General features: G+C 47.5%; 1 protein-coding gene across 6 annotated transcripts in view; it reads right to left on the bottom strand.

Annotated features, from left to right (window-relative positions):
• Positions 1 to 25,178, bottom strand: part of LOC137542424 (opsin-5-like) — a 213,699-nt gene that overhangs the window by 103,309 nt on the left and 85,212 nt on the right. For 3 of the 6 annotated variants that reach the window (XM_068264317.1, XM_068264318.1, XM_068264319.1), the window contains 2 exons: positions 8,960 to 9,032; positions 8,037 to 8,167 (listed from right to left, as the gene is read on the bottom strand). The exons of 2 other annotated variants lie outside the window; for them this stretch is intronic. The gene's annotated coding sequence lies outside the window, so the exon portion shown is untranslated. Of the gene's footprint in view, positions 1 to 8,036; positions 8,361 to 8,959; positions 9,033 to 25,178 lie in introns of those variants that run through there. One more of the 6 variants, XM_068264320.1, reaches the window with a different exon arrangement.

The following is a 25,178-nucleotide window of genomic DNA, read 5'->3' as shown; positions in this document are numbered from 1 at the left end:
TCAAGTTTAAATTGATTGGTCCATTTTCAAGCTGCATAGAGTTGCAAACAAATTTACATACATTTGCATAAACTCAGAAATATTTGAACATCTTTGATTATCCCTACCACCTGCATCTCTCCCAGCACTTCATTTTACATTCGTTGTGCAGGGCAGAGCCAGTGGGGTCTCTACCTCCTCACACTAATTCTGATCCCACCGCTGCCACCACTAGTGCACACTGATCCTACCCAGGGCTCTCCCAGGCACTAGCCTCACTCACTGTGATTGATTTTACAATACAAATAGAACAAGTATGCCCTAGTTTATTATTGAATAGATTTTGGTTAAAGGATACCACAGTCGAAAAAAAAAGTTTGCAGCAGTGTGTGGGGGGTTAAAATTACATACAGTTAGCCAGTCCTGCCCCCTCTGTCTGCCGCCGTTAGTCTCCTATAAGTCCCGGTGCCCGGCGACTTGATTGACCCCTCATCCGGACATACTGCGCCCTGTGTGCGCAGTATGTCCTCCCCTCTTCACTCCTGGCCGGCGCATGACGATCGGCTCAGAAGCACGTTCATTCCTCTGCCTCCTCTGCACTGCGTGTGCGCTCCATTACACTTAGCGTCACATGATTAGCATGTGATGCTAAGTGTAATGGAGCGCACACGCAGCGCAGAGGAGGCAGAGGAATGAACGTGCTTCTAAGCCGATCGCTATGCGCCGGCCAGAAGTGAAGAGGGGAGGACATACTGCACGCACAGGGCGCAGTATGTCCGGGTGGGGGGTCAATCAAGTCGCCGGGCACCGGGACTTATAGGAGACTAACGGCGGCAGACGGAGGGGGCAGGACTGGCTAACGGTATTTTAACCCCCCACACACTGCTGCAGACTTTTTTCGACTGTGGCATCCTTTAAGAGTTTGTGCTTTCGCTGGATTTGAAGTCTAATCCATTTAAAATCCCCATTAGTGTATGCTTAAATTACTCCAGCCCCTGCACCACGTGGGGGACCGGAGGATCATTCAGAGACAGCGCAGGCAAACAGGGAGGCTGCAGCGGGCTGGCAGAAGCCCCAGGTAAGTGAAACTTTTTTTTTGCCACATTACAGGTTTCTTTTAAGAACAAAAAACACAGTCCCTATCTCGTTCATTATCCGAGGACTACCTGTATACATTTTCTATTTCAACCCACAGCCAGCAAAGAACTCACAGTGCTGTCAGTAAGCTCAAACTGCACTTCTACCCAGGCATTCCTTTCTCCCTCTCTGGTGTACACACTGCCTAGAAACAGTCTAATCAAGCTAATCTAAATTGCCTGGAGCTTGCTTCTCTGCTCACTACAGAAGTCGGCTGTCAGCACCTGTATCACTGGCTTCTGCAACAGCAGACTGCCCTGCCTTATTGATTAATTACTCTGATCAGGATAAATCATCAATAAGTCCAGGGCACTCTGGTATTACAGCAGCCAGTGCACATGGCTACTAATAACAGGCAACTTCTGAAGTACTAAACACATCCTGCTACCTCTCCCTGCTAATGTCTCAGTGCAGCACAGCAAGCATTCTCTCTACTCACCCTGCTGCTCCACGCATTCAGTCACTGTAGGCTGTGTGTAGAGAGCAAGAGTGAGGAGACACATTGCCCATGGGACAGGAAGGGGGAGGGGTGCTACATCTAGTGCAGGAAGTAGTACAGTCCCCTGCACTGCCTGCTGCTATTTTCCCAAATGTTGCCCAAACTATGAGAAAAGGTCCCAGGTAGAAGAACACAGTGACTGAGCACCACGGCGGCACCCCTACCCATGGCTACAGCCTTGTGGTTGGTATGCCACTGCCTAGAAATACCCACTTTGCTGAAGGGCACATTAGCTGCATTGTCCAAAAGCCCATGTTACATGCTTTCAGCAAACCATCGATTTAGCTGCTGAATTTGACACCTGTCTACTACAGTATCTTTTAGCATCATTGTAAGTTATGACCCCGACTTACGAACGACGATAGAAACAGCCCGAAAATGCAAAAATGTATTCTTTCACTTCGTTTTATTGTCATAAAAAAGGAATCTTAATGACATTTACATCAATAAACTGACCTTTAAAGGCCTATGTCTACAACAAAGGGTACATTACATGTGCGGATTGTCCAAAGAGTGCATAGCCTAATTATAAGAGAACAAAGTGAGAATAAGAATATCAAATAAAGAACAATGAACATCATTATACCCCTCCTGAGGGTATCTTTGGTAAATTGTGCATGAAACCAGTCTCTGAGAAAGATAAAATCACCGATAACACCATTATAATAACATTGTGTCCCCCAAGGCTGCCCAAAAGCTAATGGTCAAGAAGTTCCCCTTGAGGCCAAGGTTCCCAGTTAATATGAAATACTTGATAGGTATCATGTAGAGTATGATACAAGAAGTCCACTAATCTAATATCTTCAATTCTTTGTAATATTTGCGCATTAGGGATAGAGGGAGATTTCCAATTTCTAGCTACTGCCCATAAAATTGCACATATTACCGCATAGTAAATTCTCCTCCACTTTTTGGGAACACTTTTATTATATTTAAGGAGTAATACGTGTTGGGGTTCTAGATTAATAGAGGTTGAAGCGGCTCTGGATAATTTGTTTTTAAATTTATCCCAAATAGAACCCACCACTGGGCATTCCCAGAATAAATGCAAGTAAGATCCTTCTTGGTTACATCCCCTGAAACATAGTGGGGAGATGCTTGGAAAAATTCTATGCAATTTCTGTGGGGTTCGGTACCATCTTGTGGCAAGCTTAATCATTGTGTCTCTAATCATGGGGGTTTTAGTAAAGGACATCATATTGTCTCCAATTTTATGCCATTCTTCTAGGGAAAATTTCATCTGAAGCTCTGCCTCCCATTCCTCCATTCCTTTAGTTTTATTTGAGTGTGAATGAGCAATCATGTGTAAATATAATCTGGAGATAGCTCCAGTTGTAGGGGCAGAGGATAAGTACATATGCTCGTAAAAAGTGCAATTTAGAAGTCCAAATGGACTAGAATGTTTCAAGAAAAAGTGGCGTATTTGTCTATACCTAAAATATTCTTGTGTGGGTAAATCTCTGCCAAACTGTAAGGTCTGAAAAGAGATAAACTTATCCGCTAACCAAAAACGGTTGGAGGTAGTCATCATGTTCGATATCCACCAATCAAATTGGGAATGATCTTGTAGGGCTGGAGGGAATTCGGGATGACCTATAAAAGATAGTCGCGGAGGCTTGGGAGAGCAAAGCTTCATACTATCTCTATATAAGTGCCAAAGCACAAAATTTTCAAGTACTATAAGGTTTAGGCTTTGGAAAAAGGCTTTCATCTTAAGTTGGAAAGTGGGTATAGAGGCTAAGTTATATGGGCAGACCGAGTCTGCTTCAAACTGCACCCAAGGTGTATCTGGGGCTGTAGAAAACCAGGGCAACATTTGAGCAAATCTAGCTGCGAGAAAACAATACCAAAGATTTGGGAGGCCTATCCCACCATCTGACTGGGATCTATATAGGTTTATATTTTTAAAGCGGGCCGGTTTGGAATCCCAAACAAATTTGGTGAACTGTTTTTGAAATTTTATTATTAAAGAGCGTCCCGGGTTGAGAGGTAGAGCCCTAAAGTAGTAAAGAATGCGGGGTAAGATGACCATTTTTAGAGCAGTAGATTTCCCTAGCCATGAAATCTGGTAACGTGACCATTCCTCTAGGGTGTGCGTGATAGACTTCAATAGGGGGAGGTAATTAGCCTTAATTAGCGAGTCATAGGAAGCGGTTAATCTTATACCAAGATATGAGATACTTGTGGTGGCCCACTTAAAATCAAAGTTAGCTTGATATAGTTTTACTGCTTGAGGTGGTAAATTTACTGGGAGTGCCTGAGACTTTGAGGTGTTTACTTTTAGGCCAGAGAGATTGCTAAATTGATCCAGTATTTGAAAAAGGGTTGGCATAGAGGTAATTGGTTGTGATAAGAAGAGCAAGGCAAAAATGTATTGTATGGGAACAAGTAAAAAAAATTCAAAAGACCTTGTAGTTTTTGAGAAAATCTATTTTAAAAAATTCAAAGATAAAATGTTTTTAGGGCTAGTTCACAGTGGTCAGTTGAATTGCAGAATGATTCTACATGTCAACTCACTGCCCATACACTTCTATGGGGCTGTTCACAGTTCTGGCTCGCATTAGTCTAACTCGCTGCATGCAGGCTTTGTATTAAAGTCTATGGCCAGCCTCCATTGCAGTTCACAGTCATAACGCGTGAGATACAACTGACCACTGTGAATCTGGACTTAAACTTGGTAAAATGACATTTTGCCTGCTAAATATAGCGAGTTTTGAGTTCTGCATACACATTGTACACATTTGAAAGCAAACCTGGGATCCAGCGCTGGGACCTTCTGGAAGTTTGCGAATTGCGTGGATTTGACTATGTGAGATCATGGGGGACAGAAGAAGGCACAAAGGACAGGGGGCACAGAGGTGATACAGGGGGACACAGTAGATGCAGAGGAGCACAGAGGGGGACACTAAATGAAAAAGGGGAAAGAGGTGAAACAGTGGGGGATACTGAAGGCACAGGGGGACAGAGTTGACACAGCGGGGGACACTGAAGGAAGAGGGGGACAGAGAGGGACACTGAAGGAACAGAGGTGACACTGTGGGGAACTATGAAGGCAGAGGGGGAAAGAGGTGACACAGAGAGGGACACTGAGGGAACATGGGGACAGAGGTGACACAGCGGGTGACACAGAAGGCACAGGGGGACAGAGGTGACATAGCAGGGGAAACTGAAGGCACAGGGGGACAGAGGTGACATAGCAGGGGACACTGGAGGCACAGGGGGACAGAGGTGACACAGAGGAGGACACTGGAAGCAGAGGGGACAGAGGTGACAGAGGAGGAGACTGGAGGCATAGGGGATATACGTGACACATTGGGGGACACTGGAGGCACAGGGGGACAGAGGTGACAGAGGAGGACACTGGAAGCAGAGGGGACAGAGGTGACACAGTGGGGGACACTGAAGGCACAGGGGGACAGAGGTGACACAGAGGACACTGGAGGCACAGGAGACAGAGGTAACACAGTGGGGGACACTGAAGGCACAGGGGGACAGAGGTGATACAGAGGAGGACACTGGAAGCAGAGGGGACAGAGGTGACAGAGGAGACTGGAGGCATAGGGGATATAGGTGACACAGTGGGGGACACTGAAGGCACAGGGGGACAGAGGTGACACAGAGGACACTGGAGGCATAGGGGATATAGGTGACACAGTGGGGGACACTGAAGGCACAGGGGGACAGAGGTGACACAGAGGACACTGGAGGCACAGGAGACAGAGGTGACACAGTGGGGGACACTGAAGGCACAGGGGGCGCAGCAGAGGTGCAAAGGACAGAGATGGCACAGCGTTCCTGCTTAAGAACGGATTAGGGTTAAGAATAAACCTACAGTCCCCATCTCGTTCATTAACCGGTGACTACCTTTACACAAAAACAATGTAAGCAACGCTGATATAATGTTCACAATGCATCGATACTTGTGCACAGCTAATCTGCTTACTGGAGGGCTTTATCTGATCTGTGAAGAACCCATGTCCCTTAAAAGGATCAATGCACATTTATAATAACTGTGCTACAACTGAGTGGACCTGAAACCCCAAATGACATTTTTATGACTCATGTAAAGGGAACGTTCGTGGAGATGTTTTGTGCGCAGCATCTGCTTGTTCTGTGACCCTTCTGAAGGACGTAGGCATCCTATAGGCTAAATGCCTCACAACAATATGCCACACTTACCTCACCAATCCTACAGCCCATGTCTATGATGCCACTCTGTGTACAGATGTGACAGCTCAACAAATACAAACCACTCTCTACACAGCAGACAGTATCTAAAAGGCAAGATTACCGCCTGAAACTATCGTTAGTGATTGTTTCCTGGGGGAGAGTTTAGGCGCAAATCCATACAGATGCATTTCTTTTTGTGCATCATTATATTCCATGGATATCAAGATGATTAGTGATATGGCCATTCAAATACACCTTCTGCTGATGTTTATTGGTCCAATTCCAAGCTTTCATGCAATTTGCAAGCAAGACCAAATTATTACCACCTCTCTGATGATTTCTACACGGAAGACGAGCAGGAGGCGCTCCGCTGTGCTGACGACAGTAGGTGTCTGTCGCTAGCGATGCGAGATGGCGGATCAATGTTGTCACCGATGTCACAGAAGACCTGAACGGACCATACACTGATACGAGACAATTCAAGGGAACATCAATCCAGCATCTGTATGTGGCTTAAAAGGAACCCGAGGTGCGAGACCTAAGGAAGCTGCCGTATTTATTATACCAGTTGCCTGGCTGTCCTGCTGCTCTTTCTGGTGTGTACAGTCTAAATCACACACCTAAAACAAGCATGCAGCTAATCTTGTCAGATTTGTTATAGACATCTGATCAGCATATGCTTGTTCAGGGTTTATGGCTGAAAGTATTAGAGCCAGAGGATCAGCAAGACAGCCAGGCAACATGCATTATTTAATAGGAAATAATAAAGATGTCAGCCTCCATTTTAGGGCTCTTTTTCTCTGAATCGCAGTCGCTGGCCAGCGCAATATTCGGTGCTTTCATGCTCATACCTGGCGCATAGTGGCACAATTGTGGGTAGTAGACATGGAAGGAAACATTGTCACAGCGTCGGGTTTCCCTAGTGGAAACGCAGCCTAAGCTCTGCCGTACTGCTTTCCAAACCAAACCCTCTTGCCAAAGTAGCCTGCATATCAATACAGGGAGAATAAGCAGCCTAACAGGGAGAATAAGCAGCCTTAAAGTAAACCAGAGACCAACAATACTTACCTTTTTATACATGCCTGGGGCTTCCTCCAGCCCCAATGGGCACAGATCGCTCCCACGGCGCTGTCCTCAGCTGCCTGCAGCTCTGGTATTGGGTCCCGTTACTTCAGCCAGTCACGGCCAGTCTGGGCAAGAGGAAGTGCGCTCTTTACGTATTTCTCCGGCGGCCGCTTCACTTGCAGCAGCGTGGGAGCGATCTGTACCCATTGGGGCTGGAGGAAGCCCTGGGTATGCATAAAAAGGTAAGTACTGTTGGTCTCTGGTACACTTTAAAGGAGAACTAAAAGGAAATAAATATGGCAGCCTCCATATCCCTCTCACTACAGTTCTCCTTTAAAGTCAATGGGAACCTGAATTTTTTTTTTTTTTACCAGATACTCACCCAAGGAAAGGGAAGGCTCTGGGTCATATAGAGACGTCACGCTCCTCTCACGGTCCCCCTCGTTGCAGCGCTGGCTCCCCGTTTGATTCCCCCGCTGGAGGAGGCTTTCAGAAGTCTTTGGGAGCTGAGTGCACCTGAAGATGGGCGGCTCTGCGCGGCGGCTGCATGAGCGCGAGAGAGCGCGTGCTTTCATGTGCGCAGTATGGAGCACTTAGGCTCCCAAAGACTTCCGAAGCTTCCTGCAGGAGGGGTGACCGGGTGACTGCTACGGGGGTGACAGCGCTGCAACGAGGGATCCATGAGAGGAGCAGGAAGGCTCTATAGGACCCAGAGCCTTCCGTTTCCATAGGTAAATATCGGGTTGTTGTTTTTTTTTCATAGGTTCCCATTGACTTTAAAGGACCAGCAAAGTGAGAATAATATGGAGACTGCCATGTTTATTTCCTTTTAAACAATACCAGTTGCCTGGCAGCCCTGCTTATCCATTTGGCTGCAGCAGTGTCTGAATCGCCCACCTGAAACAAGCATGCAGTAAATAATGTCTGATCTGTTGCATGCTTGTTCAGGGGTTATGACTAAAAGTATTAGTGGCAGGGGATCAGCAGGGCTGCCAGGGAACTGGTATTGCTTTAAAGGAAATAAATATGGCAGCCTCCATATCCCTCTTGCTTCAGTTGTCCTTTAACAACACAATCCCCTGCAGCAGATAATGAGAAGACTACATAACAAAATGAATAACCAACAGCCCAGGCAAAGCCCATTCATCACACATGAGTGCATGCAACTAGTAGGAAGGAGGCTTACCTTTGCAGATGGGTGACCAGTCAGCCTTCACAAGTAGTTCCCCTCCAGCTCCATGGAGAAAGTTGCTGTTTGTAAACAGAGGTGACAGCCAGTGGTGTGTGCCTGGCTCTCATCACAGCAGCTCTGCAATCCTGGGAGGTGAAGACACAACAGTTTGTAGTCTCTGCAGCAAAGTCACAAGAGCTCTGTCAGCTGTTAGCAGGAATGGGGAGAGGGTGTCACCAGCAGCACACACTGCAGAGGAGCTGAGCCAGGCAGCACATGCATATACAATGCCCATCACCACCACTCTGCATTACACCTTTCATGCTGCTGTCACTCACTGAGGGATCTCAGCTGCTGCAGCACCACTTCACCTGCCAATTTCACAGATAGGTATGTCACTGCAGGTCTATCCCCTCCCACTGGCAGGCAAGAGCAAGGATAAACAGAGGCACAAGAAGCAGGCTGGACTTGTCCTCACCACACAAAGCAAGCTGTCACTGTGACTGCTAACCTGCCTCTCTGACAGTGTGTTGGGTAGAGCAGGTAACTCCTAGTGTTTCTCATACTGCTGTAATTTTAACATATGTATATGTACCAACTACATATCAACTATGTATGTATCTGTATTTATTCTATTCAATGTCATGACTGTACAGTGTCTTGTATTTCTTATGTATATTTGTTCCCCATTATTTGTTTGTACTATGTACAGCGCTACGGAAGATGTTGGCGCTATATAAATAAAAAATAATAATAACTAGCTAGCTCCTCCCACACATAGGGGTATACTGTTTCCTAGTCCCTCAATAAGCTGCAGGATCTGAGGTACCAATCAAGGCTAGAAACAAAAACAGCACAATACCTATGAGGATAGTTGTATACATCCCCCACCAACCCTGGCAAACAGAGATTCATATGGTATATATTGTTCTACTTACAGGACAAGTGTAGCAAGAGAGCTATGAAGGCTGCCATATTTACTTCCTTTTAAAGACCTGATCCCAGAACTTCCTCTCCGCAAAAAAAAAAAAAAAAAAAAAAAAAAAAAAAATTAAGATAAGCAACAGCATAATAACCTTAAAAGATAAACATTTCTTTGTTATAACGGATACAAATCCTGCAATAAATCTGCAGTGTGCTAACTTCCTGCTTTCATGAAAGCAGACATATTGTTGACATCCTGTGTTCACAAATAAGATGTTATGCCGAGGCAGAGGAGATTCCTGAGCTGACACCGCGGATAGATTAAATTACACTTGTGATTAGTCACAGATGAGGGGGGATTAGACAGGCTAAACTCTCTAGATACATACAGGGTGGATTTCTCTGTTTTCCTTCTGTCCTGTGCAAGAGTTCAGGTCCACTTTAAAACAATAACTGTTGCCTGGTAGTCCTGCTGATTTGACTGCAGTAGTGTCTGCCAGCCAGAATAGTAGTTCCAGTATAGGTAGTATAATTGCACTAGTATAGGTAACTAGTATAGTTGCCCCCAATATCGGTAGCCAGAATAGTAGCTCCAGTATAGGTAACTAGTATAGCTGCCCCCAATATCGGTAGCCAGAATAGTAGCTCCAGTATAGGTAGCTAGTATAGCTGCCCCCAGTATAGGTAGCCAGAATAGTAGCTCCAGTATAGGTAGCTAGTATAGCTGCCCCCAGTATAGGTAGAAGAATTGCGCTAGTATAGGTAGCTAGTATAGCTGCCCCCAATATCGGTAGCCAGAATAGTAGCTCCAGTATAGGTAGCTAGTATAGCTGCCCCCAGTATAGGTAGCCAGAATAGTAGCTCCAGTATAGGTAGCTAGTATAGCTGCCCCCAGTATAGGTAGCCAGAATAGTAGCTCCAGTATAGGTAGCTAGTATAGCTGCCCCCAGTATAGGTAGAAGAATTGCGCTAGTATAGGTAGCTAGTATAGCTGCCCCCAATATCGGTAGCCAGAATAGTAGCTCCAGTATAGGTAGCTAGTATAGCTGCCCCCAGTATAGGTAGCCAGAATAGTAGCTCCAGTATAGGTAGCTAGTATAGCTGCCCCCAGTATAGGTAGCCAGAATAGTAGCTCCAGTATAGGTAGCTAGTATAGCTGCCCCCAGTATAGGTAGTATAATTGCACTAGTATAGGTAACTAGTATAGTTGCCCCCAATATAGGTAGCCAGAATAGTAGCTCCAGTATAGGTAGCTAGTATAGCTGCCCCCAGTATAGGTAGAAGAATTGCGCTAGTATAGGTAGCTAGTATAGTTGCCCCCAATATCGGTAGCCAGAATAGTAGCTCCAGTATAGGTAGTATAATTGCACTAGTATAGGTAGCTAGTATACAGGGAGTGCAGAATTATTAGGCAAATGAGTATTTTGACCACATCATCCTCTTTCTGCATGTTGTCTTACTCCAAGCTGTAAAGGCTCGAAAGCCTACTACCAATTAAGCATATTAGGTGATGTGCATCTCTGTAATGAGAAGGGGTGTGGTCTAATGACATCAACACCCTATATCAGGTGTGCATAATTATTAGGCAACTTCCATTCCTTTGGCAAAATGGGTCAAAAGAAGGACTTGACAGGCACAGAAAAGTCAAAAATAGTGAGATATCTTGCAGAGGGATGCAGCACTCTTTAAATTGCAAAGCTTCTGAAGCGTGATCATCGAACAATCAAGCGTTTCATTCAAAATAGTCAACAGGGTCGCAAGAAGCGCGTGGAAAAACCAAGGCGCAAAATAACTGCCCATGAACTGAGAAAAGTCAAGCGTGCAGCTGCCAAGATGCCACTTGCCACCAGTTTGGCCATATTTCAGAGCTGCAACATCACTGGAGTGCCCAAAAGCACAAGGTGTGCAATACTCAGAGACATGGCCAAGGTAAGAAAGGCTGAAAAACGACCACCACTGAACAAGACACACAAGCTGAAACGTCAAGACTGGGCCAAGAAATATCTCAAGACTGATTTTTCTAAGGTTGAAATGAGAGTGAGTCTTGATGGGTCAGATGGATGGGCCCGTGGCTGGATTGGTAAAGGGCAGAGAGCTCCAGTCCGACTCAGACGCCAGCAAGGTGGAGGTGGAGTACTGGTTTAGGCTGGTATCATCAAAGATGAGCTTGTGGGGCTTTTTCGGGTTGAGGATGGAGTCAAGCTCAACTCCCAGTCCTACTGCCAGTTTCTGGAAGACACCTTCTTCAAGCAGTGGTACAGGAAGAAGTCTGCATCCTTCAAGAAAAACATGATTTTCATGCAGGACAATGCTCCATCACACGCGTCCAAGTACTCCACAGCGTGGCTGGCAAGAAAGGGTACGAAAGAAGAAAAACTAATGACATGGCCTCCTTGTTCACCTGATCTGAACCCCATTGAGAACCTGCGGTCCATCATAAAATGTGAGATTTACAAGGAGGGAAAACAGTACACCTCTCTGAACAGTGCCTGGGAGGCTGTGGTTGCTGCTGCACGCAATGTTGATGGTGAACAGATCAAAACACTGACAGAATCCATGGATGGCAGGTTTTTGAGTGTCCTTGCAAAGAAAGGTGGCTATATTGGTCACTGATTTGTTTTTGTTTTGTTTTTGAATGTCAGAAATGTATATTTGTGGATGTTGAGATGTTATATTGGTTTCACTGGTAAAAATAAATAATTGAAATGGGTATATATATTTGTTTTTTGTTAAGTTGCCTAATAATTATGCACAGTAATAGTCACGTGCACACACAGATATCCCCCTAAAATAGCTAAAACTAAAAACAAACTAAAAACTACTTTCAAAAATATTCAGTTTTAATATTAATGAGTTTTTTGGGTTCATTGAGAACATGGTTGTTGTTCAATAATAAAATTATTCCTCAAAAATACAACTTGCCTAATAATTCTGCACTCCCTGTACTTGCCCCGTGCAAGGCCTGGGGCAATCAGGATGCCACCCTGACACATGACGCCGCCTGAGGAAGCGGCATCACTTGGTGTCATGTGCGGCCCTGCCCTTGCCAATCGGTGAAAGTAGCGCCAGACATCATAGGTGAATAATTTCATTTATTAAGTTGGCGAAGGATGTGGATTTGTTTGTTGCGGCAGAGAAAAAACAGACGTTTTTAAAATCCTTGGTCCAAATAGTTGGACAAGGGGGAAAGTCTGCTACAAACAGGTCCCCTTCTTTTAGTAAAGTGGAGGAGTACGAGGGGGATGCATAGAGCTAGGAGGTTAATAAGTCAGTCTTCAAGTAGCACGTGAAGACATATTTCCCCTCTCAGTACATTTTGAGGGATAGAGGCTGGAAGGGGAGGAATCTTCTGAGTAGTACCAACACCCCTCTAGAATATTGGGAGAAGATAGCGTGAAAGGCTTTACCAACCCATCGACACTTTAGTGCCTTGACCTTGTTGCCAGTGATATGTGTTTCCACCAAGCCCAGAATAATTGGGCTTATGCTTGCTGAGGAAATAAAAAATAATGGATCTCTTAAAGGAATCATTCAAACCTCTCACATTCCAACATATTATGGATAAAGCTTTAAAGAGACTAACAAAAATGTCATCCTTTTTTCTACTATCCTACAAGTTCCTAAACCTATTCTAATGTGCTCTGGCTTACTGCAGCACTTTCTATTATCACAGTCTCTGTAATAAATCAACTTATCTTTCCCCTGACGGATTTGTCCGGAAGGCTGCCAACTCTTCAGTGTTGTTGATCTGTTATGCACGCCCCCCTCCACGCCCCCTCTATGCACACTCCGTGTGTGTTATTTAGATTAGGCAGCGTCTCTGCTCTCTTGTCAGTGAGAGAAGAGAGCTGCCTTTTACAAGCTGGATAAATCGTCCTCTGTTTGGGTGCATACACACATCAGACCATAGTCTTTGGAAAATGAAAGATCACAGACCAATTTTACCCCCTTCCATGTAGTATGAGAGCCATGCCTACACAGTCTATTCTATGGAGCTGAACTCCCCATCAGATAGAAATATTTGCAAGATGCTGCACACAAAGATGCTGTACACATTCAAAAGATCAGTATCTGCAAAAGATCTGTTCCTGCAAAAGATCCGTTCCTCCAAAATGCATTCAAAGTCTATGATATCTGCAGATCCTCGTACACACCTTGTTTAACAGACATTCATCCGCAGATCAGATCCACCAGGATGGATCTTCAGATCTGCAGAGGATTGTCAGGTATGCAGAAGAATGTCTGTTAAACAAGGTGTGTATGAGGATCTGCAGATATCATAGACTATGAATGCATTTTGGAGGAACAGATCTTTTGGAGCCCTTAGGCTGTGAAAGGAGCTGGGCTGTCACATACGGGAACGGGAAAAAAGGGCGCAGGCAGCTAGTGGACAAAAAGGGCTCCGCCATTCACTCCCATAATAAATAACGTTTAATGGGCGCCGAGCAGTGGTGCTCACCGCCAGGTCGTGATCACGCTTACGCGTGGATTCACGACCATTTTGACGCATTCCGCCTCGGACACGCTAAGCCGTGAATAGATTTTCAACCACGAAAATCTGCTTCGGCTACGCGTGAATGCGGACAGAAATCCGCATTCACGCATGTGAAACCCGGCGCTGAAGTCGTGGTTTGCGGAAATGCGTCAAACTATGCGGAAGTGACACATTGCAGGCCAATCAGAGTGCCTCAGCCAGGCCCTAGCAACCAATCACAGGAGGGGAGCTATGCCCTCCCCTCCTGAATATAAAGCGGCGGCCATGATGGAAAAGCTCTGTCCTTGCTAGACTGTGGTGCTGAGAGGATTATCTCCAGGCCATTGTTGTTTGAGCAAGTGCATTTATTGTGTTAAAAACAAAGCGTTTTTTTTGCTAACACTGCTCTTATACTGTACACAGTTAGCTAGTCAGTGAGTGATTGCTGTAGTTAGTTGTAGTCAGTGTAGTGTAGTGGGAGTGTGGGAGTCTAGTGATTATTTAACTGTGTGTAGTGCTGTGCAGGCAGGTTCAGTGCTGCAGTGTAGTGGGAGTGGGGATTATCTGTGTGTAGAGTGCAGGCAGGCAGGTTAGTGCAGCTGCAGTGTTCACTTGTATATTCCAGTGACAGTTATACACTTGTACTATTTGCAGGCAGCCAGTCACACCGCCGGCGCCGCCACTCTCTGCCAGCGCTGTTCATTCATTCTGTCAGTGACCTTGTGCCGTGCCCACTGCTCGCTCGCTCGCTGGCATATGAGCATCTCATTACACAGTGTGACATCCTTGTGTGCCCACTGCATCCTTCAGTGACCTAGTTGTATATCCAGTGCCCACTGCTGTGCCCACTGCATCCTTCAGTGACCTTGTACTGTGGCCACTGCATCCTTCAGTGACCTAGTTGTATATCCAGTGGCCACTGCTGTGCCCACTGCATCCTTCAGTGACCTTGTACTGTGCCCACTGCATCCTTCAGTGACCTTGTACTGTGCCCACTGCATCCTTCAGTGACCTAGTTGTATATCCAGTGCCCACTGCTGTGCCCAGTGCATCCTTTAGTGACCTTGTACTGTGGCCACTGCATCCTTCAGTGACCTAGTTGTATATCCAGTGGCCACTGCTGTGCCCACTGCATCCTTCAGTGACCTTGTACTGTGGCCACTGCATCCTTCAGTGACCTAGTTGTATATCCAGTGCCCACTGCTGTGCCCACTGCATCCTTCAGTGACCTTGTACTGTGGCCACTGCATCCTTCAGTGACCTAGTTGTATATCCAGTGGCCACTGCTGTGCCCACTGCATCCTTCAGTGACCTTGTACTGTGGCCACTGCATCCTTCAGTGACCTAGTTGTATATCCAGTGGCCACTGCTGTGCCCACTGCATCCTTCAGTGACCTTGTACTGTTCCCACTGCATCCTTCAGTGACCTTGTACTGTGGCCACTGCATCCTTCAGTGACCTAGTTGCATATCCAGTGCCCACTGCTGTGCCCACTGCATCCTTCAGTGACCTTGTACTGTGGCCACTGCATCCTTCAGTGACCTAGTTGTATATCCAGTGCCCACTGCTGTGCCCACTGCATCCTTCAGTGACCTTGTACTGTGGCCACTGCATCCTTCAGTGACCTAGTTGTATATCCAGTGGCCACTGCTGTGCCCACTGCATCCTTCAGTGACCTTGTACTGTGCCCACTGCATTCTTCAGTGACCTTGTACTGTGCCCACTGCATCCTTCAGTGACCTAGTTGTATATCCAGTGCCCACTGCTGTGCCCACTGCATCCTTCAGTGACCTTGTACTGTGCCCACTGCATCCTTCAGTGACCTTGTACTGTGCCCACTGCATCCAGTGATTCATTACTAGCAACATGTCTAGCAGGGTTTCGCGGGGTGAGAGGAAAGGGAGTTCAATTGCCTCAGCCACTTCTGGGACTGCTCCACGTCCAGGGAGAGGACGCCCAGCTGTACGTGGTCGTGATGCAGCAGAAAGGGGGGCAGCAAAGCCTGGGCCGAGTCAGCGGACGCCATTGTCCAAATATTTTAAAGTTTCTGGTCCCCGTGTGGTGGTTGAGCGAATGGAACCTGACGTACTCATTGACATCATGACTTCCTCCCAGACCTCTACTGTGAGCACCACTCCAAGCAGCAGCAGCAGCCAACGTCCCACGCTTGTTGTGACATCCACCCCAGCACCCACTAGTCAGCAGCCCTCCCAGGATGACAGCGTTCTGTCCCTCAGTCCGGCTTCTGGGAACCTGCTGATGCAAGAAGCTCAGGACTTACTGGGGACTGATGTGGCAGAGATTGAGATCAGGCCACAATCACAAGCGTTGTTGAGTTCTGATGATGAAGAAGAGGGGTCTGTGTCTGGGGATGTAGGGACAGAAGAGGCGGCAGGGGAGTCAGAGGAAGAGCTGGATTATGAAGATGCTGCTGATGATGACGACGTTGTGGACCCTAACTATGTGCAGCCTGCTGAGTCCGTGGAAGAATGGTCAGAGGCAGAGCAGGATGACGAGTCACCTCGGCCTAGGCAAGGATATCGCCATATGTCAGGCAGGGGCATCGGCAGCAGTGGGCGTGGAGGAAGTAGACAGGACACTGCTTCAGCCGGCACCACCACCATGCAACCCCCAGCAACTACTACCACACATTGTTCCGCTGCACCCTCTGCTAGTGGGGGCCGCAGTAAATTAAAGTCACCAGTGTGGGATTGCTTTGAGGAATGTACTGATGACAAAAGGTATGCTGTGTGCAGGTTATGCAGCAAAAAATTGAGCCGTGGGAAAAGTCTGAGCAAGATGGGTACCTCATCCCTCCAGGGCCACCTGAGAAGCCGCCACTGCCGCGAGTATGCGGACTTTAAGAGGAAGCAGGCACTGCTGGCAGGGGTTCCTGAGAGCAGAAGGCCCACCAGCGCAGCAGCATCATCCCTCCCTCAGGGTCGTGAATCCCCCACAGCAGCAGCAGTAGTAGCACGCAAGCGCTCTTCCACCTCGGCTACTCAGGACACAGACATTGAGGCTGGCAGCCAGTGTTCGTCTCTCTCCTCTGTCTCCCCTGCATCCCAGCGTCGTCAGACCCTGCTGAGCGACACCTTTCAGGGTCTGACCAAGCCTCTGCCTCCAAGCCACAGGCGGATCTGCAAACTAAATGGCTTGCTGGCCCGGGCCATGGCATCACAGCTGCTTCCCTACTCCCTGGTGCAGGAGGGGAGCGCCATGCGGACGCTGCTCCAATTTGGCATCCCCGAGTGGCAAGTCCCCAGTCGCCACTATTTCAGCAGGAGCGCGATCCCAGCACTCCACAAGTTTGCGGTGGAAAACGTGGCCCGTTCCCTGGACTACTCTGTGGGCAAGCGGGTCCACGTGACCATGGACTCGTGGAGTAGCAGATTTGGGACAGGTCGCTACCTGTCCTTTACGGCCTACTGGGTGACACTGATGGAAGGGAGGGAGGACAAGAGCGCATCAGCCCAGCTAGTGGTGCCACCACGCGGGATCAGGGGGGATGCAGAAGGGTCCTGTCACGACACTCCCTCAGCACCCGGAAAGCAAGCCCGCCTCGGCAGCAGCAGCGCCAAGCCTCGGCACTGCCAAGCCCTTTTAAAATTGGTGACCCTGGGGAAGGAGAGGCTTACGGCCACCAACGTCCTGGCCGCCCTCAGGAAGCAGGAGCGGAGGTGGCTGACCCCCAGAGGCCTGGAAGTGGGGTATGTGGCAGCCGATAACGGGGCCAACCTGGTGGCAGCAGTGCAGCAGGGAAACCTCCAGCACATCCCCTGCTTGGCCCACGTGCTCAATCTTGTGGTGCAGCGCTTCTTGCGCACCTACCAGGGGATGAGCGAGCTGCTGCAGGATGCCCGGGCGGTGGTACGCTTTTTCCGCCTGTCAGCCACTGCCTCTGCACTCTTGTCCACCTTACAGCAGCAGTATGGAAGGCCACAACACCGGCTGATCATCGACATGCCAGTTCGCTGGAATTCGACTCTGGCCATGTTGGAGCGGCTGTGTCAGCACAGGCTGGCTCTTAGGGCCTACATGCTAGACCCAAGTGTCCTCAGCAACCAGCAAGTCCCCATGATTACGGCCACTCAGTGGACACTGATGCAGCAAGTATGCCTGGTGCTGAGTCCCTTCCTGGAGGCAACCAAGATGGTCAGTGAGGAGCGGGCCTCTGTGTGCCAGTGGGTGCCCTTGGTTTGTCTACTGGAGCAGGCAATGGACAATTTAATTGAGCGTGGGGATGAAGCCCTGAGGCAGTTGGAAGAACAGGAGCAGATGGCAGCACAGTCCAGCTCAGAGGAGGGCTCACAGCAGGTAGTGGAAGAGTTGGAGGTCCCTAACCTGAATGAGGAGGAGGAGGAGGAGCAGAGTGCAGCAGGCGTTGTACGTGGATGGCGGTTTGAGGAGGACAACGACATGGCACAGGAAGAGGACAGGCATGCGTTATAGGACAATGGCGAGGATGAGGAAGATCTTGCTGGCAGGGCCCACTTGTTTCCCATGGCTGTGCACATGTTGCGCTGCCTTCGCAGGGACCCCCGGGTGATCCAGATGCGTTCAAGGGAGGACATCTGGATTACCTTGATGCTTGATCCCCGTCTGAAGGGGAAGCTGGGAGACTTAATGACGCCATCCACCACCGAGCAACGCACAAGGGAGTTGAAGGAGGCCCTTGTGCGCAGACTACTGGAAGCATTCCCCCAGCCTTCCACCCCCACTGTAACTGCTCTGCCAAGCCAGCAAGAGGTGCCTGCCATTGCCACTAGCAGCACAACAACAACCACCAGCAGCAGCAGCAGCAACTGGCGCCCCGGAGACCTGAAGAGCCTAAGCAAGAGCCTGTATGCAGTGCAGCAGCCCAGAACAGAGGTGCCCGCCACAGCATCCACCACCAACCAGCACAAGCAACGACTGACCACCATGGTGTCTGACTATATGGGGTCATCGAGCGGGCTCAATGACACCGACAGCCCCGTGGACCCCTTGGAGTACTGGGTCAAGAGACTGGACATCTGGAGCGAGCTTTCCCAGTACGCCCTGGAACTCCTATCCTGCCCTCCTTCCAGTGTCCTCTCAGAGAGATGCTTTAGTGCGGCCGGTGGCATGGTCACAGAGAAGCGCTCTCGGCTCTCCCACGCCTCTGTGGACAAACTCACCTTCCTGAAAATCAACCAGGCTTGGGTGGAAGGTGAGTTCCTGGCCCCTATTGTCGGACACAGGGGGACATGAAGTGGCTGCTGCATGTGCTGTTGTTAACTATGCCTGCCTTTATAAAGACATTTACTACCTGCCTAGTGCCTACCTTGGTTAATTTTTTGGTGTTATGGTACTACTGCCAGTAAGTTGCCATGGTCCTCCTTCTGAGCTGCTTTGTCCTCCTGACTCAGTCGCTACTACACTCTGCGTTCACACTGCCCGGGTCACCGGGTGCATTTAATTTTTTGGCCAGCACTATGACGCTGTGCTACTACTACTGTGCTGCTGCTGCTGAACTGACCGCCCGCTTTGTCCTCCTGACTCAGTCGCTACTACACTCTGCGTTCACACTGCCCGGGTCACCGGGTGCATTTAATTTTTTGGCCAGCACTATGACGCTGTGCTACTACTACTGTGCTGCTGCTGCTGAACTGACCGCCCACTTTGTCCTCCTGACTCAGTCGCTACTACACTCTGCGTTCACACTGCCCGGGTCGCCGGGTGCATTTAATTTTTTGGCCAGCACTATGACGCTGTGCTACTACTACTGTGCTGCTGCTGCTGAACTGACCGCCCGCTTTGTCCTCCTGACTCAGTCGCTACTACACTCTGCGTTCACACTGCCCGGGTCACCGGGTGCATTTAATTTTTTGGCCAGCACTATGACGCTGTGCTACTACTACTGTGCTGCTGAACTGACCGCCCGCTTTGTCCTCCTGACTCAGTCGCTACTACACTCTGCGTTCACACTGCCCGGGTCACCGGGTGCATTTCATTTTTTGGCCAGCACTATGACGCTGTGCTACTACTACTGTGCTGCTGCTGCTGCTGAACTGACCGCCCGCTTTGTCCTCCTGACTCAGTCGCTACTACACTCTGCGTTCACACTGCCCGGGTCGCCGGGTCCATTTATTTTTTTGGCCAGCACTATGACGCTGTGCTGCTACTACTACCACCAGTATGTTGCCGTGGTCCTTCTGTGCTGCTGAACTGACCGCCCGCATAGTCCTTCTCCTGACTCAGTCGCTACCACCACTGCACTCTGCGTTCACACTGCCCGTGTCCACTGACAACTCTGCTGCGATGTCATTGCTAATTGCTGCAAAAAAAACAAAAAAAAAATTACAAAAACCTCTCTGGAGCCTTTTTGCCGTCAGCCACTCATCCTCCTCCAGCGGTACCTTCGCCGCCAAGTGCCATTGGAACTCGCCTTCACCTCTTTGACTGCTTAACGCGTATACCCCTTTTTAAAACCACTTATTACCAATTAATAGCCCCATTTAAAGTGTTGATTTCACTTTAAAATCCATTTTCTCTAGAAAAAAAAAATTTGGGGGAATTTTTTATGTTGAAGTTATGTTGCCCCTTATCACCTCGATAATCCATGCAATTTGGGGGATTGTAGCATGTATGGGGGCTTTGTTATTAACGTTAAAAGAAAATCCGCCTCCGGGCGGGAATCCACGCGTGATTACGCCATTCACGGCAGAAAATCCGCGTGGTTGCGTGGACGCAGACGAAAATCCGCATGCGGCGGGGCCGAATGCGGATTTTTTTTTGCAATCACGCGGATTGCCGAATTCGTGGATGAGGCACATCCGAGCATCCCTGGCGCCGAGCAGGAAAAAGGGGCACCGGAGATAAATAACGTTTTACAAACGGCGCCCAGAGCTTTTTAATGTTATATAACTGTGCTTGTGATGATTTACGTTTAGAAAATGCACCCGTGACAAATAACGTTTATAAAAATACTAAACATATTTATCCTATTTAACTAAAACATTATTTAAAGTTTTATCCCTTACTGTTTGTAAAACATTATTATTCACAAAATAAAGCAATCAGTACGTAACGTAAATTGCAATATATTTTTTACAGTCACTATTTGTAAAACATTATTATCCACATAATAAAGCGAACACTAAGGGGGTGGTTAGGTTTAGGCACCACCAGGGGGGGTCTAGGGGTTAGAGTAGGGTTAGGTATAGTTTTAGTAACATTTTAGTAATACTTACTAATGTTTTACAGCACTTATTACAAATGTATTTATATTTAGATCATAGTTATAAACAATATTTTCAGATTTTATTATAAGAAGAAACCATAAATGAAGGTTAATCACAATAATATACAATTATAACGATTAAACATATTATAGTTTTTTTAATAAACGTTATTTTAAGTTTCACTTTTGAAACAGAGAAGATTAACGTTTTCAATATTGCCGATTTTATACACATTATTTAATGATTTATAGATTTGTAAAACATTATTTGTACACTTAATACAAAACAATATTATTGTTTACACCCCGCACCCTTTTTCCCCGACGCCTTTCTTGTACGTACGTGTCACATAATGAGGAATTACAGACACAGGCAGAGCTGTCTGCAGGAAGAAACAATCAGCCTGTCACTATTCAGTGGATGAGAGCCGCAGGGGAAGAAGGTAACACACAAATGATCTCTTGAGATTCAAAAGGAATGCTGTATACAGCCTGCTTGTGTATGGATGTATTTTCTATGTGTGGACATACTGTACATCAACCTACTTCCTGTTTTGGTGGCCATTTTGTTTGTTTATAAACAAACTTTTAAAAAATGTTTTTGACTACTCTTAATGCGGCGGGGAGCGGCGAAGTTGTGACAGATGGGAATAGGAGATGTCCCCTAACGCACTGGTATGTTTACTGTTGTGCAATTTTAACAATGCAGATTCTCTTTAAGGTTTGCCACCATTTATATAAAAGGGGAGTATATTCGTAGAGGTAATGTACACAGCTCTACAGTATGAGGCAGCAAATATACCTAGTCTAAAACAATATATAACAGTCACAAACACCTGTGAAACAAATTAACCCTCCCTGTACTAACATAACGAGGATAGAGGACCTCATAAGCCAACAAAAAGAACACAGAGCCCTGAGACAGGTAACTCGACCACACACAAACCGCCAAATCACAGCATACGGGTCTTTGATCCGGAGATTGGTTAGTCGAGGGGGGAGGAGGTAGGACCCCGGAAAGGTATCCCATCCACTATCCACTATAACATAGAGGAAAAGATGAGTGATATAATATTCAATAGCATAACCATTAAGTAAGTAGCAAACATTTGGATCAGAGAAGAAATGTAAACATCATATGACATAACAAATACAACATGCACAGTGTCACAGGATGCTTGAGTGGAGGAAATTGCTGACAGTATTTGAACAGTCATCCAGATATGGAAAATATGTCAAGGGGCATTAATTTATGCTGATGGAGGAGAAGCTGGAGCAAGTGATCAGTAAACGTAATTCAGGGCATATGGGACACTTGCTGAGTGGTGTCCTTGCAGACAAAACAAACAAATCAATGGGAGGAAAGGTGCATCTCCCAGCAGCAGGGATTGCAGTCCTTTGCATGGACACCCAGGGCCGGTTCAAGTAACAATTGGGCCCTAGGGCAAAAGTAGCCTTGGGGCCCCCAACAGACATCCCCCGACAAAAAAGCGTCATTAGAGGCCCTTTGTTGCAGCCAAATGTCCCTCCTGGGCCCCTGAGCTGGCTGCTGACCCTCCCCCAATCACCTCCCAACTTAACAGACTCTGCAGAGTCCCTGGGGAGCAACAGTTAAGATGGGGAAGGGACACCTTGGGGGTCCCTACAGGCTCTGGGGCCCTGGGGCAACTGCCCATTTTTTCCTATGGTAGCTCCGGCCCTGTGGACACGGTACTCAGGGCCGGCCCGCTCATGAGGGGTGAAACATTTGCCTCAGGCGGACCCCCCCCCCTTCCCTCGCCTGAGTCCCCCGATCTGCGCTCCCTTCCAGCTGTAAATAGTTAAGTACCAGTGTGTAGATTAAGAGGCAACGGGCAGGGATCACTCACCTCTTCCACGTTCCAGCGAGCGCTCCACTGATGTCACTTCCTGCAACGCCTCCCACTGTATTGTAAGTGGGCGGCGTTGCAGGAAGTGACGTCAGTGGAGCGCACTTTGGAACGCGGAAAAGGTGAGTGATCCCCACCCGTTGCCTCTTAATCTATACGCTGCAGTATAGGCAATATGGATGGGGAGAGGGGGGTCAGGGACACAGTAAGGAAAAAGGGAAGCAGCAGCTCAAGACATCGATGGAATGTGTTGTCGTAGCACAAAGCTGCACAGGCAATATAGCAAGCTGGCAAGGACTAGAGTAACTGAGGGGAGGCTGCAAAGTTAGATAGTCAACTATTGAGAGTGAAGGATTCTGGATGCATAGATCCTTCCCGGTGTCTCCCTGTGAAAATGTGTGCCTTCAGGAATCTTTAAAAGAAATTGTGTCACCGTGTGCTTCCAAAGAGGGGTGGCTCCGTATTGCACATGAGCAAGTGTGCGCTCGCAAGGATGGAACCGCCCATCATTTGGGGACACGAGTGCTTCCAAAGCCTTCCATGGACATCCAAAGGCACATTTGACTAGTTGAGTCGAATAACTTTGGGGGTTGTTAACTGTTGAGCTTTCCCTCTCCATCGGTGAGTATCTAATGTTTTTTTTTTTCAGGTCACTTCAGTTTTACTTTAAGTTATTCCACATGGGAGTGATTTACCAGATTTTCATTTTTAGCCATCGACCTTGAGGCTGCTGCAATCACACAGTCACCAGCTTCTGCTACCTCTGTTACAATAAGCGAATCGGAAGACCTAATAGATAGGATTAAGAGACTGAGTTCTGTCAAACAATCATTCTAAAAATGTAGCGAGTTGCGCTCAGAAAGGGATTATTTTTGTGACAAGCCCATTTGATATGCAGCGATGAACTTCTGGGCCTGCACGTTGCCAACAAGATGCACTGGATTTATTTTATTCAGTGTTTCTGGCAATATGTACTAGAACATGATAACTTGATATATATTCTTTCATTTTATACTGGGCGTGTACTCAGGGCAAGCACTGCCTTTAAGGCAAAGGGGGCAACTGCCCCAGGGCCCCCAACAGCTATTCAAAACAATAACATTTCTATAGCGCTTTTCTCCCATAGGACTCAAAGCGCTTAGGCTCTCTCAGATTCAGTACTTGGTAGTAGGATGAAATATTCACACAACAAAAGTTATATTTCTGCAAATGCCAAACTGAACAGGTGGGTTTTAAGTCTGGATTTAAACACGTTCAGGGATGGAGCTGTTCTGATCTGCTGAGGTAAGGCGTTCCAAAACGTAGGAGCAGCATGACAGAAGGCTCTGGGACCAAAAGTTTCCAAGTGGACTCTAAGTATGACTAGATTATTAGAACCTGTGGATCTGAGATTGCAGCTATGAGCCCGTCTGCACAGCTGGAACTCCAGGTGGTCTCCCCCCAGACTGCCCAGGGGCCCCTGTAATATGTGTGGTTGGTTGCATGGGATTGGGGATACGTAGGCCACCCACAGGCATCCACACTACAGCCCCCACAATCCCTTGCATCGCCTACTGCTCATACCAGGTGACCGCTCATTGACTAGGAGCGGTCACCTGGTACGAGCAGTGCAGGATGCAAGGGAGTGTGGGGGCTGTAGCGCATATGAGTGTGGCCTCTGCATATCCTATGCAGCGCTGCAACGCCGTACACAACTAGCCGCTCTCCCTCGGTCGGGTTGGATATACGGTGGGCCAGGTCGGGGGCCTCAGGGGCTGAATTTGGTGGGTGGGGGCCCAGGTTACTTTTGCTCCGCGGCCCCCGTACGCCTTCAACCGGCCCTGCTTGTGTCAGTATTTTCGATGGAGGCCTTGATCCAAATTTTCTTCCATAACGAAAGCGGTATCTCCTTTATAGTATATTTTCACATTTAATCCTACAATTATGTGTGGATGAACAAGTCTTCCTCTAGACCATACATGTCAAATTGAGGATTGGCGGGGGACAGGTGGGGTCGGTATTAAATGCACAAACAGGATGAAAAGGCTCCCGAAGAATAATAAAATGAATTAAAATCTATAAAATAATAGGCGCTCTATTTCTGGCTCTGAACATAGCATGGCACTTGATTTGGCTTGCGGAAGTGGGCAGAGACCCACAAAACATGTTGCCACTGCTATTAAATATTATTCATTTATATACAGTGGGTTGCAAAAGTATTCGGCCCCCTTGAAGTTTCCCACATTTTGTCACATTACTGCCACAAACATGCATCAATTTTATTGGAATTCCACGTGAAAGACCAATACAAAGTGGTGTACATGTGAGAAGTGGAACGAAAATCATACATGATTCCAAACATTTTTTACAAATAAATAACTGCAAAGTGGGGTGTGCGTAATTATTCGGCCCCCTGAGTCAATACTTTGTAGAACCACCTTTTGCTGCAATTACAGCTGCCAGTCTTTTAGGGTATGTCTCTACCAGCTTTGCACATCTAGAGACTGAAATCCTTGCCCATTCTTCTTTGCAAAACAGCTCCAGCTCAGTCAGATTAGATGGACAGCGTTTGTGAACAGCAGTTTTCAGATCTTGCCACAGATTCTCGATTGGATTTAGATCTGGACTTTGACAGGGCCATTCTAAAACATGGATATGTTTTGTTTTCAACCATTCCATTATTGCCCTGGATTTATGTTTAGGGTAAT

This window comes from Hyperolius riggenbachi, chromosome 12 (genome assembly GCF_040937935.1).
Source record: "Hyperolius riggenbachi isolate aHypRig1 chromosome 12, aHypRig1.pri, whole genome shotgun sequence".
NCBI lineage: Eukaryota > Metazoa > Chordata > Amphibia > Anura > Hyperoliidae > Hyperolius > Hyperolius riggenbachi.
The sequence above is the reverse complement of the archived record's forward strand: the minus strand, read 5'-3'. Positions and strand labels throughout refer to the sequence as shown.